We start from the raw sequence: 12092 nt of genomic DNA, 5'->3' as shown, positions 1-12092 counted from the left end.
ATATATAAAGCACCCTTACATTTCAGGATTACTCTTCAGAGTTCTCTCGTATAAACAGATCTTACTACATCCCAGATAATATTAGTTGCTTAGTAATTGTTGCTCTCTGTATCCATATCCAGACTATTTTATTTCGTCAATATAAAAAAAAAACTTAGTTCAGAGAACACCTAACAAACTATGTTCATCGTACTGAAATCAGTTATGTTAATAAATAAATCTTGAAATTGAAATTGTAAAAACTTGTAATTCAAAGTACATATAACTCTTGTATTAATTAGTAAATAAAAGTCAATCTTAAAAAAAATTAATTAAATTTAAAAAGACTTAAACTTTGATGCAATAAGATATTTATGGCTTGCTCAATAAGTTTCGCTTTAATGTGTGCTGCTGGAGAAACAGATCCTGGAATACAATAGCCCGTTTCGTCACTTGTGAACGTGCATAACCAAGTACCGATTGTATAAGGGCCGAGTATTAACTTCCTGTTTACCTGCTGGTAAATATTCAATAAGATATATTTCCATTCTTTCATATTGCTTTAATGGATATTTCCAACATCTAGGATGGAGTTGTCTTCTACAGACCGCTCCGAGCCCTGAGGAAGTATCGTAAAGGAGCACTACTATTTACAAGAACCCTGCCCAGGTTATATTACCCTGAGACTATGGGTCAAATGCTTCCTTGCTTCCTGTGCGAAACAGGTAGTATATAGATACAGTTAGGTAGTTGGCTGATGGTGGGCCAGTAATAAATCACTAACAGTGTTGTGTATTCTCAACTGCCTAAAATATTTTGACATTCACGGACCTAGAATTAGTTTAGAAGTAGTTTTGTTAAAATTGGTGGTTATTTGACTAAAACTGAACTATTTAATATGTGATTATAATTGGAGTTACCTTCCATCAATAGTAGTTAGGGACACATGTGTCCAATGCACGTAGTTCTTCTAGCTTTGTACAAGTCCATTGAAAAATAAAATTCACATATATAAGATTGTTTATAATAAAGAGGTTCGCATAGGGTACAAGCAGTTGTACAACCTGAGTTGGTGTTCATGTTGGACATTGTGTGGGCAGGATGAACGAGGAAATTACAAGTTGTGGAAATAGGTTGGCCGACATTAAACCAGCTTGGTATTTGCTGTGCTAAGTTGTCGAGGCGTGTACGGTCGTGCTGTAAAAGGGCTTGTCGTGAGACTCTCGCATTTTTATTTCCTCCTATCTCTCATGTCACAACATATTAATAACACCTAACAACGAGCTTGAAAAACGAATTGTTTTTTTCGTAAGCTCTACACCAGAACAGTTATACTAACTTTCTCTTGTGCCGAATATATGGTCGCTGGTAAAACTCACCTAAATTCCAAAACTGTTTTTATAATGCGTTTTGCTCGTGGTAATGTACAATAAAAAATTGTTTACTCCTAATTGAACTTCCGCAGGTTTTTTTTAGAGTTCTAGAAAGAGCAACACCTATTGAAAGATTCCAGGTATAAGTAATTTTACTAGAAAACAGATGAATGTGCAGTCGTGGTCAATCTCATTGGTGTCAAGTGATTTATCCTTGCTTACATTATTAAAGTTTATAATTATAGGCTTCTTTGAACTTTTGAACAAGATTAAACCAGACTACTACAGGTTCTCCTTTCGAAAATCATGAGACACCTGAGCATGCTTGTGGTGGAAGTACCATTTTTGAATTTGAGAAACGTGACGGTCGTACGGTTTGGAGTGTACCAGAGTGCCCGTCTCAAAACGTTGTGGATTCGATTCCGACCTGAGGCAGTTAATATTTGTTTCTCGGGGGTCCCGAGAGATGAATCTTGACATTCTCATCGGGTTAGTACGCGGCGGCAACTTCAAAATAGCCGCCACAGACTAATTCCCCCCCACTCAAATACCAATACCCTGTTTGTATTTAAGATAATATAGGCCGAGGAAAGCAGATAGCGTTTGTTAAACCATGCTACGTTTTTTTCGAATATCCTAATAGGGTATTTCTCTTACCTTGAATGAATCTTAAAAACCCTTATTCCATGCCAACATGCTGTTATTAATTTCAGGCTTTTTGGGCTGGTTAAACATTAATGGGCCAATCTAATGATTTTACTTAAAAAATTGTCAGTCGTCATACACTAACTGTTTCGATTAAATTGAATTGCTTGAATAATGTTCTTTGCGTGAGGACTTCCTGCTCTATACTCAGAGACTGTTTGGTGTAGCCAGTGTTGAACGTCAGCATGACTGGATAATTATCTAGTGCTGGTTTAAATGATTGTAGCATCCTTCAGAGCCATCTCAAATCCCAAGTTTAATAGTGTTTCGCAATTAAATCATAATTTGGCTAGCACATCAATAACACATTCCTCTTCCTGCCTGCCAGGACCTATGTTAAAAACCTCTACGTTATTAATATAGTTTTATAGAACAAGGAAAGGAGAAGTGAATTTAAATATAACAATTTTATTTTAAATATCATAAATATATTACTGACCATGAAAAGACTGATAATGCTTTTTTATATTCAATCACTGACGATTAATTTCTTTACGTAGTTTAAACCATTGATCTGACGATTCTTATCTCAAATCGAAATGACAATAAAGCTAGTGCAGGGATGTTTATATTAGTGGACAATATAAAAGTAGTCACAAAAGAACATAGTATGTAACTATGTTTTTTAATTTACAGATCAAACTATATTTTATTTTTATGACTGAAGAATCATAAAACATAGTTACTATAAAACTTTATTAGCATATCCTATGATGCAAACTTTTAATATTAGGTCTTCTTTTACTATAAGACCTCATATTACCAAGAAATCAAATAATGTAGGTAAATCTCGTTTCTTCACACAACTAGCGTAATATTCCCTACTCTGTGAACTGTAGTGGTTCACTGTATTTTTAAATCTGCTATAGTAATACAGGACTTTTAACTCAATATTATTTTTTCTCTTACAAGCTCGATGTCTTGTGTGGCCACTCCTACGAAAGGCGAAATTTTTTTTGACAGCATTGATTTATTCGTAAATCTTATAACAGTACTTTAGTAGTTTATTAATCTGATGCTGTGATGCAACTAACTAAAGTTTTATGTCAGTATTGAGTAGGGGTAAAATGGAGAAAGGTGGATTTGTTTTGGTTTTTCCAAGACCTAACGGTTCTTTCCAGCAGGTAGTCAGGCTGCTGTTTCTGTTTTGTATTTTCTCTATTGATATTTATTGTTTATGTAGAGTTTATGAGGTTAGAGTAACATAAATTAAATTTTTTTACATTCGATTTTGTTCGCTCGAATCTTATATTTTTCTGAAGTAATTATTTCTTATAGATATCACTTAAAGTTGTTTATTTCCCTATGTATGATTTTTGGTGCATGAAATTTTAATTTATGTCCTGTTTGTCTAAAATGTGTAGTAGGAGAAGTTTGATCGGGTTCATTAGAATTCTTTGTTATAGAGGTACAACTATATTCTTTGTTATAGAGGTACAACTATATTCTTTGTTATAGAGGTACAAATATATTCTTTGTTATAGAGGTACAACTATATTCTTTGTTATAGTGGTATAACTATATTCTTTGTTATAGAGGTACAACTATATTCTTTGTTATAGTGGTATAACTATATTCTTTGTTATAGAGGTACAACTATATTCTTTGTTATAGAGGTACCTATATTCTTTGTTATAGAGGTACAACTACATTTGTCTTGATGCAGCCTTCTTTTGAGATAGTGTTTTGAGGTTCCAAAACAGGATTTCCCATAGTTATCTTCACAGGGGATTCCATACACTATATTGAATTGTAGCTCTATTCTGTCTTTGTCTTTCATATTGGTGCAAAGTTTGGCTGTGTTTTTGTATTCAATCGTTTTTGTTATTGCTTAGGGTTTTTTTATATCCTCTCTGAGAGTGCTGGTATGTAAGGAATTGCGTAGTATCTTTTATAATGGTTTCTTGGTTTTTAGGTTGCGTCATTGTGTTTGTTTTAGAAATTAGCAAACTAGTTTATGAGTGTAACCTTTTTCTATTGATAAAAGTTTATTAATTATGATTTAAATATAAACATAGTCAGGAAACTTGCTGATAATAAATTCATTTATGATAATTAAAACAAAAGAGTAAGCAATTAAAGGATATTCCCCTATGCAAATAATAATTCTATGGGTCAAGATTGTTATTATTAATTAGTTTATTTATTTATTATAAACAATCTCGAGTCATCATGTTAAGTTGAATAATTTTTGTTCAAATCGTAAATCCGTTCTACTTTGTATATTTAAGTTTATGAAGTATAATTTTGAAAGATTTAAGCTATAGAAAACGAAAAAATTAAAAGAAATCAGCAACGTAACGTTCAATGAGTGAATGATCATTTTCATTCACAAAATCATTTTGAGTATATTTGGGTACAAAAAATAATGGAAGATATCACTATATATCAAGTAGGACTTAGCCTATGATTTTTGCCAAGTAAAGTAAGTAAAAAAGTAACTACACGTTCGATTCGAAATCGAATGCTTTCAGTGAGTTTATATGATAAACACACCCTGAATTTGAGAAATTCATGAAAATATTTTGATATGCAGTTACGCTGTAAAATAGAAAAAATAAATGACATGAAGACTCCAGCGATACAAAATCCAAGTTCTTTGCCCTCTATCCTAATTTCTTCTCTGAACTGCTTGAAAAACCTTATTACCATTATTTAATTTTAGAGACAAAAGATTACCTACTTTCCCGGCATTGTTTGTCGGGGGAAAATGTTAGCAGCCAAATTGCTTTACATTTTCCTTCAATTTAGAAGTATTTACCCGAGAAAGACTGGAATGTCAACGGCATTAATTTACTTAATGCTGAGACCTTCATAGCCTCCAGTCCTTTTATTTTATTTAAGCTCTTAAATGTCAGGTATTTCGATCTCAAATCTTTTCTTCCAGTCCAATGTCAAATGGTGTCTCCTTGATGGCGTTGTTATGTAACGACCTTTTAAAAGGTAGCTACTACCTGTTCGCAAATGCGTTGAAAGTTGACCGTTGTTAGGAATAAATCAAGTTTAGTACTACTTCTATTACCTATTGCCTCCAACCGTGTGGCAGATTGTAATATCTATCAATAAATAAAAAGTATTATTTTAAAAAAAAAAAAGTACTAGTTGAGAATAGTAGACAAACTGAAAACTTCATCATTGTCAAAATTTTTTTTATATTATAATATTTTACCCTCAACAGATTTTATATACTATAACTTAATATTAACATTAAGGGTCTACACAGGATTAAAACTAGGCGAGGGGGGAGACAAGCCAACAACACTCCTATCTCATTCCATACGTTATCAAAAATCTTGGTATCACTTTTGATCAAACTTTATCCTTGAAACAACAAATTGCCAAAATTTCCCGTCGAACTATAGCAACCCTGAAGCAATTGAATAGAATCTGTTATCTCATTCCACTTAAAACTGTCAACTCTTAGTTTGCTCTCTTGTTTTCCCTCACTTTGATTATGGCTACCTGGTATATGGTGGATTCTTGGATAATCTCAAATCTAAACTTAAACGTCTTATGAATTGCGCTGTACGATTTATTTTCCAGATCAGCAGAGATACGCACATAACCCAGTATTACGCCGAGCTGAAGTGGCTCTATCCATCCTTCCGATGCCAGTATTTCCTAGCTTCCTCTCTATTCCAAGCAATTAGCTCTCAGCGCCCGCTAAAGGCAGCTAGTCTCAGAATAATTAACTAATTTTCAATTATTTCAAGCCATGGTGGTTCAGGTTGTGGTATTTCAGCACGGAAAAAGAGAATGAAACCAAAATTTTAAGAAAATTAAAACAGTAATTTATTAGTTAATACAAATAATTGCTTGAATTTTTTAAAATTAAATTTATCCATTTTTTTTTCATTTCTTTTTCACAGTTGCCCTGCCCTCTCGCTAGGTAGTTCATTTCAACATTATTCTCTTAATAAAACATGTTTTCTAAAGGTTTTTTCGACGGTTTTTCTAATTATCTATATAAAAAAAAAAAAAAAAATTAGTTCATACAAAATTTCAGTTACCATGTTTTACAACCAAACGTCTCAACTGTTAAATAGTTTTTAGAAATGAACAGAAATTCTTCATCATTTTGTATAAAAATTTAAGCACTAAGTAGTACATTGTTAAAATACATCATACAAAAATCAATCTATTTTTATCTAATTTTTTAGATTTCCAATTAACATTCAAATTATGAGTTTTGGATAGACCTATTGCAATAATTGCTTGTCAAACATTTTAACCCCTACCTGGTCATATGGCATGACAACATATTTTATATGTTTTTGAATTCTGTTTGATGAAGTGAGAAATGTAAAGTTTTTGCATGTCAATTTCCTGTTCTAAAATAAAGTTAACTAATTCTAATACTACATACTATTACCATGGTTTGATAAATTCAAAACTAAATAATTACATTAGTTCAGTTATATGTGAGTATCAACCAGGGAGTGAAATTTGAAAAATCAACTGAGAAGTCTATTGATGCAACAGTTGGAGGATATCTAAGGAATATTGAATGATGCATCAAACATCGTAATTTTTATTTATAATGTTCTATGACGTTTTTGGTTGAATTTAATTTTATGCATTTATTTTCAATGTTAGAAAATGGCATACAATGGCATCCAATTTTTTTTTAATCCGAATTATTCCTGCGATCTCTGAAAAAAACGGAATAAAACATTTTTAGAAATTAATAATTGTTTTTAATTTAAAATTTAGCCAATATAACATGTAATTAATAGTTATGTGTTTCAAATAATGTGTTACGCTGTTTCATAAATACAATTTTTGTTAGATTCACTAATTTCTTGTTTCATTATGGAATAATTATTTTAAAATATACTATTATTTTTGTATATGTTCTGAAGAAGAAAACAATTTGTCTTTAACTCAATATTCAACTATAAACCAACTTATAACAAAATATGCTTTGTTTCTGTTACTACTACTTAAAAACAGCAGGTTTTAGACAACCATACTATCCTTCAAAGAAAAAGTGAAGCCAAAAAGGCCACGCCCACAAAAGGAAGTTTTATGTTGAAGTTAATAGAAATATCTGCCATTTTTAGCCAGCTTACTTCTTCAATTAAACTACTTCCTCCAAGTTTTAGATAACAACCAAATTAGATAGACGGGGAAGTTATCCTACAGGTTACTTTATTCTAGTCAGATAAAAAGATTCATTCTGCGAAGTTATCTCGGAGTTGGCTGTTTATTTTTTCTTTTAAGTATTCGAAATTAATATCTGCTTCTTGAACTTTTGAATCTTTAAGAATCGGTTTCTTGGCAACCGAAATTTAAAAAAAAAAACAAAGATATTTTTGTAGAACTTTTATTATTATGATGACAGGATGGTTAGGTGTGGATTAAAAAGTTGTGCTTCACTTAGCCGCTGAACGTGCACCTCAACACAAAAAAGTTTTGAAAGAAGTAGAAAAAAAATACTTGAAAAAGTAGAAAAGCGGTGTTATTTTTAACAGCTGTTACAAAAAACTTGTTGAAGTTTTTCCTCCGTTTAAAGGACAGTTACAGCTTGAGGAGAGTCAGTAAAAAGTGACAATGCATACCGTTACAATCGAATCACTTTTCATGTCCAATTTTCTCGGATCCCTTTCAGATGAAGGAATGTATGAAGCCCCAATAATGCACGGTCAACTCATTAGTCTACAGTTACCGGGTACATTATGTGACACTAAACTGAGATACAAATGCTCGTCGTAAAACCGTTTTTTTGCAGTTATTTATCGAGAAAAATATTACTATTGATAAATAATTTTTTGTAATAATTGAACACGCATATATGCAACAAGAAAGCAAACAAGTTTCCTTTTTATTTTTTTTTTTGGAGGGGGAGGAGAGGGAGGGTTGTTTTCTAAGTTTTATACCGATAATTTTTTCATTCCTCGACAAACCCAAACGGTCTATATAATAATCATATAGAGGACTCCTGGGTCATGGGTTAATGTTTCTAAATGAAAATTATTGAAGATGGAGCATACAAAACATATTTTCCCAAAAAATGTTGGTCGCTTATTGGTTGCTGTGGGTTCAACTCATTGACCATAACATAAAGTAAAGTAAGTTTCTTTTTAAACCGCTGTTCATTGATGGAAAATATGCAAATGATCATTGATAATTAAAGATGATGAAACTAATTAGCAACAACAATTAACGTCACATCCTCGCTAGGTACTAGGTGAAGGTTGCCTTTTGTACACTTGGTATAAGAAATCATTACACATCTCTCATCGCCTTTGGATTGAGCCTCAGGTCTGGCCTCGCTTTTGCCTTTTAATTGAATGTATATTATATATATTATTATAGATATATTATATATATTATTATAGGTATATTATATATACCTGATGCTCCTACGTAGGGTGTACACAATTTCCAGTCATTAGTTAGATTGTGATAATGATGACAGTGGTAAAATCAATTTTTTTTTTCATTTTAATATTAATAGAGGAGCCAGAAGTAAAGGAGTATAAGTGACAGAAACTAAGTTTTGAGTAATAGATGTTTAAAGTTAAACATGTTTTGCAATTGAAAAGGTTTTTAATTTTTTTTCAATTTTTAATCCACCTAATTTTGATTGTAACATGTGGGTTCATCCTCAGGACGCAGAGTATCTCACATGGGAAATTATGCAAAAGTTCTTAGTAACTAAGTACGATTACTTTGCTTATACTCATAATGTTTCAGTACAGACTAAAATACTGATAATCAAAACATTTCAAGCTAAGTACAAATGAAGTAATCTGTACTTCAGAAAAACTTCAAGTATGACTACAAGAAAATTATACTCAAACCAGTTTGAATTATATATTATTAATCAATACTTAAAAAGTGTTGTGTAAAAGTAAAGAAATCGTATGTCCGTAGAACCTTAATCTTCTTATTCTTATATCCGTTTCCAAATCATTTACCTCTTTGTATATTTCCTGATTAGGTCTCAACCTAGCCTTCCTGTGTCTTCTTTGGGCCATAAATTCTTCTTTCTATCCCTAACATTTTCCTTAGGCTGGGGAAGGAAGCGGTTTCCATTCCGTACAGTATCACCGGTTTGACGACCGTATGGTAGTGTCTTATCTTTGCGTAGGTTGACAGGCTTCTTTTATTAGATAAATTACTTGTCGCAAAGGTTAGTCTTTCCAATTTAGTTATTTTCTCCTTTATGCTTCCTTTCTCTGACCCATTGTTACATACGATTTCCCCTAGGTACTTGAATTTATTTGTTACTTTAATTCTCTCTTACTTTGTCTCCACTTTTCCCTTTTTAAAAAGTTTCTATCTGTTGCCAATAATTCCGTTTTCTCTAACGTTATCTGAGCAACATCGTTGCTCTTCGATATTTCCATCATGATTTTGTCTAGAATTGTACTGGAGAGAGGCTATCCCTCTGTCTGAGTCCTGTTCTTATTTTGAAGGCTTACTTGTCCCCAGTATCATCTTTTCGTCAAGGACCAACAACTGGCCAGCCCATTCTTAAGAAGACCAAAGCCTCTATTTTCCTGCTACCAGTCCGTATAGGACAGCGCAGAACTCCCTGCGACTTCGCAGGTACAGCCGGCGTCTACCCACAACGAAGTCTTTCGAGAAGAGGATCTATGGTTCAACAACTTCTTCACTGGACCTTAAATCCTCACCGACGAAGATAGAAAAATTTAGCGAACCTACTACACTGGTACAAGCGGCCACCAAATAAGGTGCATAGACATCCCACCAACCTGCCGCTCTTGGGCCACGTCAGTCGAACTGTACTACTTTTAGTACATTTCACTAATTTGACTACGATAACTTTTGTTCGATTTAGGTATATTTTATTAGAGATTAACTTTTACTTTCATAATTATTTTATTTCACGGAATAAAGTGATGCATATTTGTCTTATAGTAATTTTAATGTAAAGACTACTTTATGGTTAAAAAAATTGATACAAAAAATCACCTGTTTTGATTTCACTTTTTACTCAATTTCTATTTAATCAAGATATTTAAATAAATTATATTTGAGTTCAAAAATGGATTAAATCAATTGAATAGTATTTGACGTACAAGAAGTAATTCATTACATGCTTACTCATAATTTTTAAGCTCTAATAAATTACTCAAAGTCTGACATAATCGATTACCGAAGGAAACAATTAACCTCAATGGTAATATTTTGATATATATTCAGCGTTCAAAGGATGGACCCAACTTTTCAGGGCCCAAACGCTGGAATATTTGGTCGTTGTCGTTTAGTGGTTTCCTGATTATCTATTTATGTTTAATCAGGGGAAACCGAATGGTCCAGGACTCCTCCCGAAATCAAAAAATATTTTCAGTTATTCCAACCTGCAAACAAAAAAAATTATATAAACCTATTTTATATTATTTCATCAATAATAAATTTTGATGTGTAAAATACTATATTATACACTTTCAATTGTTCGGACAGGTTTTTTGATAGATGGTCCTAGGATATACCCTCCTTCTCTTCTACGTCGGAAATAAAATACTGGCTACACCATTGTATTTAATTCTAAATAAAATCATCTCTAACTAAATCAAGCATGTTTTACTGATATTCAAACTCGAAAGATTTGAGCGATACGAAGTTCCTGAAAATGTGAACTATAATTTGACAACTAAAGAACCGGTTTCCTCTTTTAATCATAGAAGCGTGTTTGTTATGGTATGTTGCCCTGAATCTTTTTAATGGCTAATGACTAATTTCAAGATCTAAAAACTAATTAAAATCAATTATATTTCATTATGACGAGGAAATAACGAGTTCGTTGTTTTTCAGTTTTGAAACTATTACTTACAAGAACTAAAAGCAACGTTTTAAATTATAATTTAATGTCTGATTTTCAAACGAACAAGCTTTTATAAACTCTTGTTCAATTAAAATAATTCTTAAGCAACTTCATTATTTTTGTTACCTTGTTTTTCCATATCACCTAAAACAGCTTTTGTGTTTAGAAAACGCTTAATATCACATGTTATAACGATATATGTGCACCACTTGTAAAGATTATATTACACTGAGCACTATTGTCCAAAAAACATAAAATGTCCAGTGAAACCTCTCCCACCAAAGGGAACTGCTCTCTAAGGAAAATTTTTAAATATCCCGACTTAGAAGTACATATCGATTCTGGCAACGAATAACCCTCCAGCGGAAGCGGACAGATTGATTTTCCTCACCGGAAGATAAATTTAGCGTTCTTGAAGGACACTTACAAAAAATTTCGAAAACTAATGAAATCAAATTAAATGGTATTATTTTTTTTTTTGCATAATAACATACATATAGTTAACTAGGTATATATCTTACAATTATATCATACATAGCGTCACTTACATTATAGTAATGAGTAAAGAATTTTTTTAGTTGTTTTTCGTAGTTTTTAATCATAAAAAATGTTGAACTAGGCGCACTCAAAGCCAGGGGTTAAGCACTCACCTCCACCAAATTCATGCCGTACCAAACTTTATAAACACTGGTCTGCAACATTTAGAAATATGCATTGAGATTTTGGGATGGAAATAATTTCCAATAAGACAAGATTTGAATCTGTTTTTCTTCGTTATTGGTGTTTTATTGACATACTAAAGAGTCTGAGAATACGTGCATTTTTTTTTATTTTGGAGCCTTGAATTTTTTAAATCATAAAAAAAAAAATCTTGTGGTGTCTTGTCTTATAAAACCATTAAATACGAATTTTCATGGGGAAAAAAGAATATTTTCCTGCCCTCTACTTCGCCAGCCGGTCCTTATAGTTTCAATAGTGTGCTTATAGTTATAGTGTCCATATAGTTAGCTGTCAAACATATTCTTCGTCCCATATAAAAATCATAAAGTATCAAGAGAACTAAAAATATGAAACTCCAACTTTATGAGAATTACTGGAAGATTATTGATTGACCGTGTGTGAAGATGAAAGGAATTTGGTTCGGGTGCGGTCAAGAAAAACTCAAATAGTAGAAATATACTATTTTAATGAGCCAACGTTTCGCCCCACGTTGCAGGGCTTCTTCAGGGCTATTTTGA

General features: G+C 32.2%; 1 protein-coding gene across 3 annotated transcripts in view; it reads left to right on the top strand.

Moving 5' to 3' along the window:
• LOC106686861 (uncharacterized) overlaps nt 1-12092 on the top strand; it is a 50543-nt gene that overhangs the window by 30855 nt on the left and 7596 nt on the right. The gene's annotated exons all lie outside the window — the stretch shown is intronic.

Source organism: Halyomorpha halys, unplaced genomic scaffold, assembly GCF_000696795.3.
Source record: "Halyomorpha halys isolate HHAL.00 unplaced genomic scaffold, Hhal_1.1 Scaffold890.1, whole genome shotgun sequence".
Lineage (NCBI taxonomy): Eukaryota > Metazoa > Arthropoda > Insecta > Hemiptera > Pentatomidae > Halyomorpha > Halyomorpha halys.
This window is presented reverse-complemented; position numbering and strand designations above follow the sequence as displayed.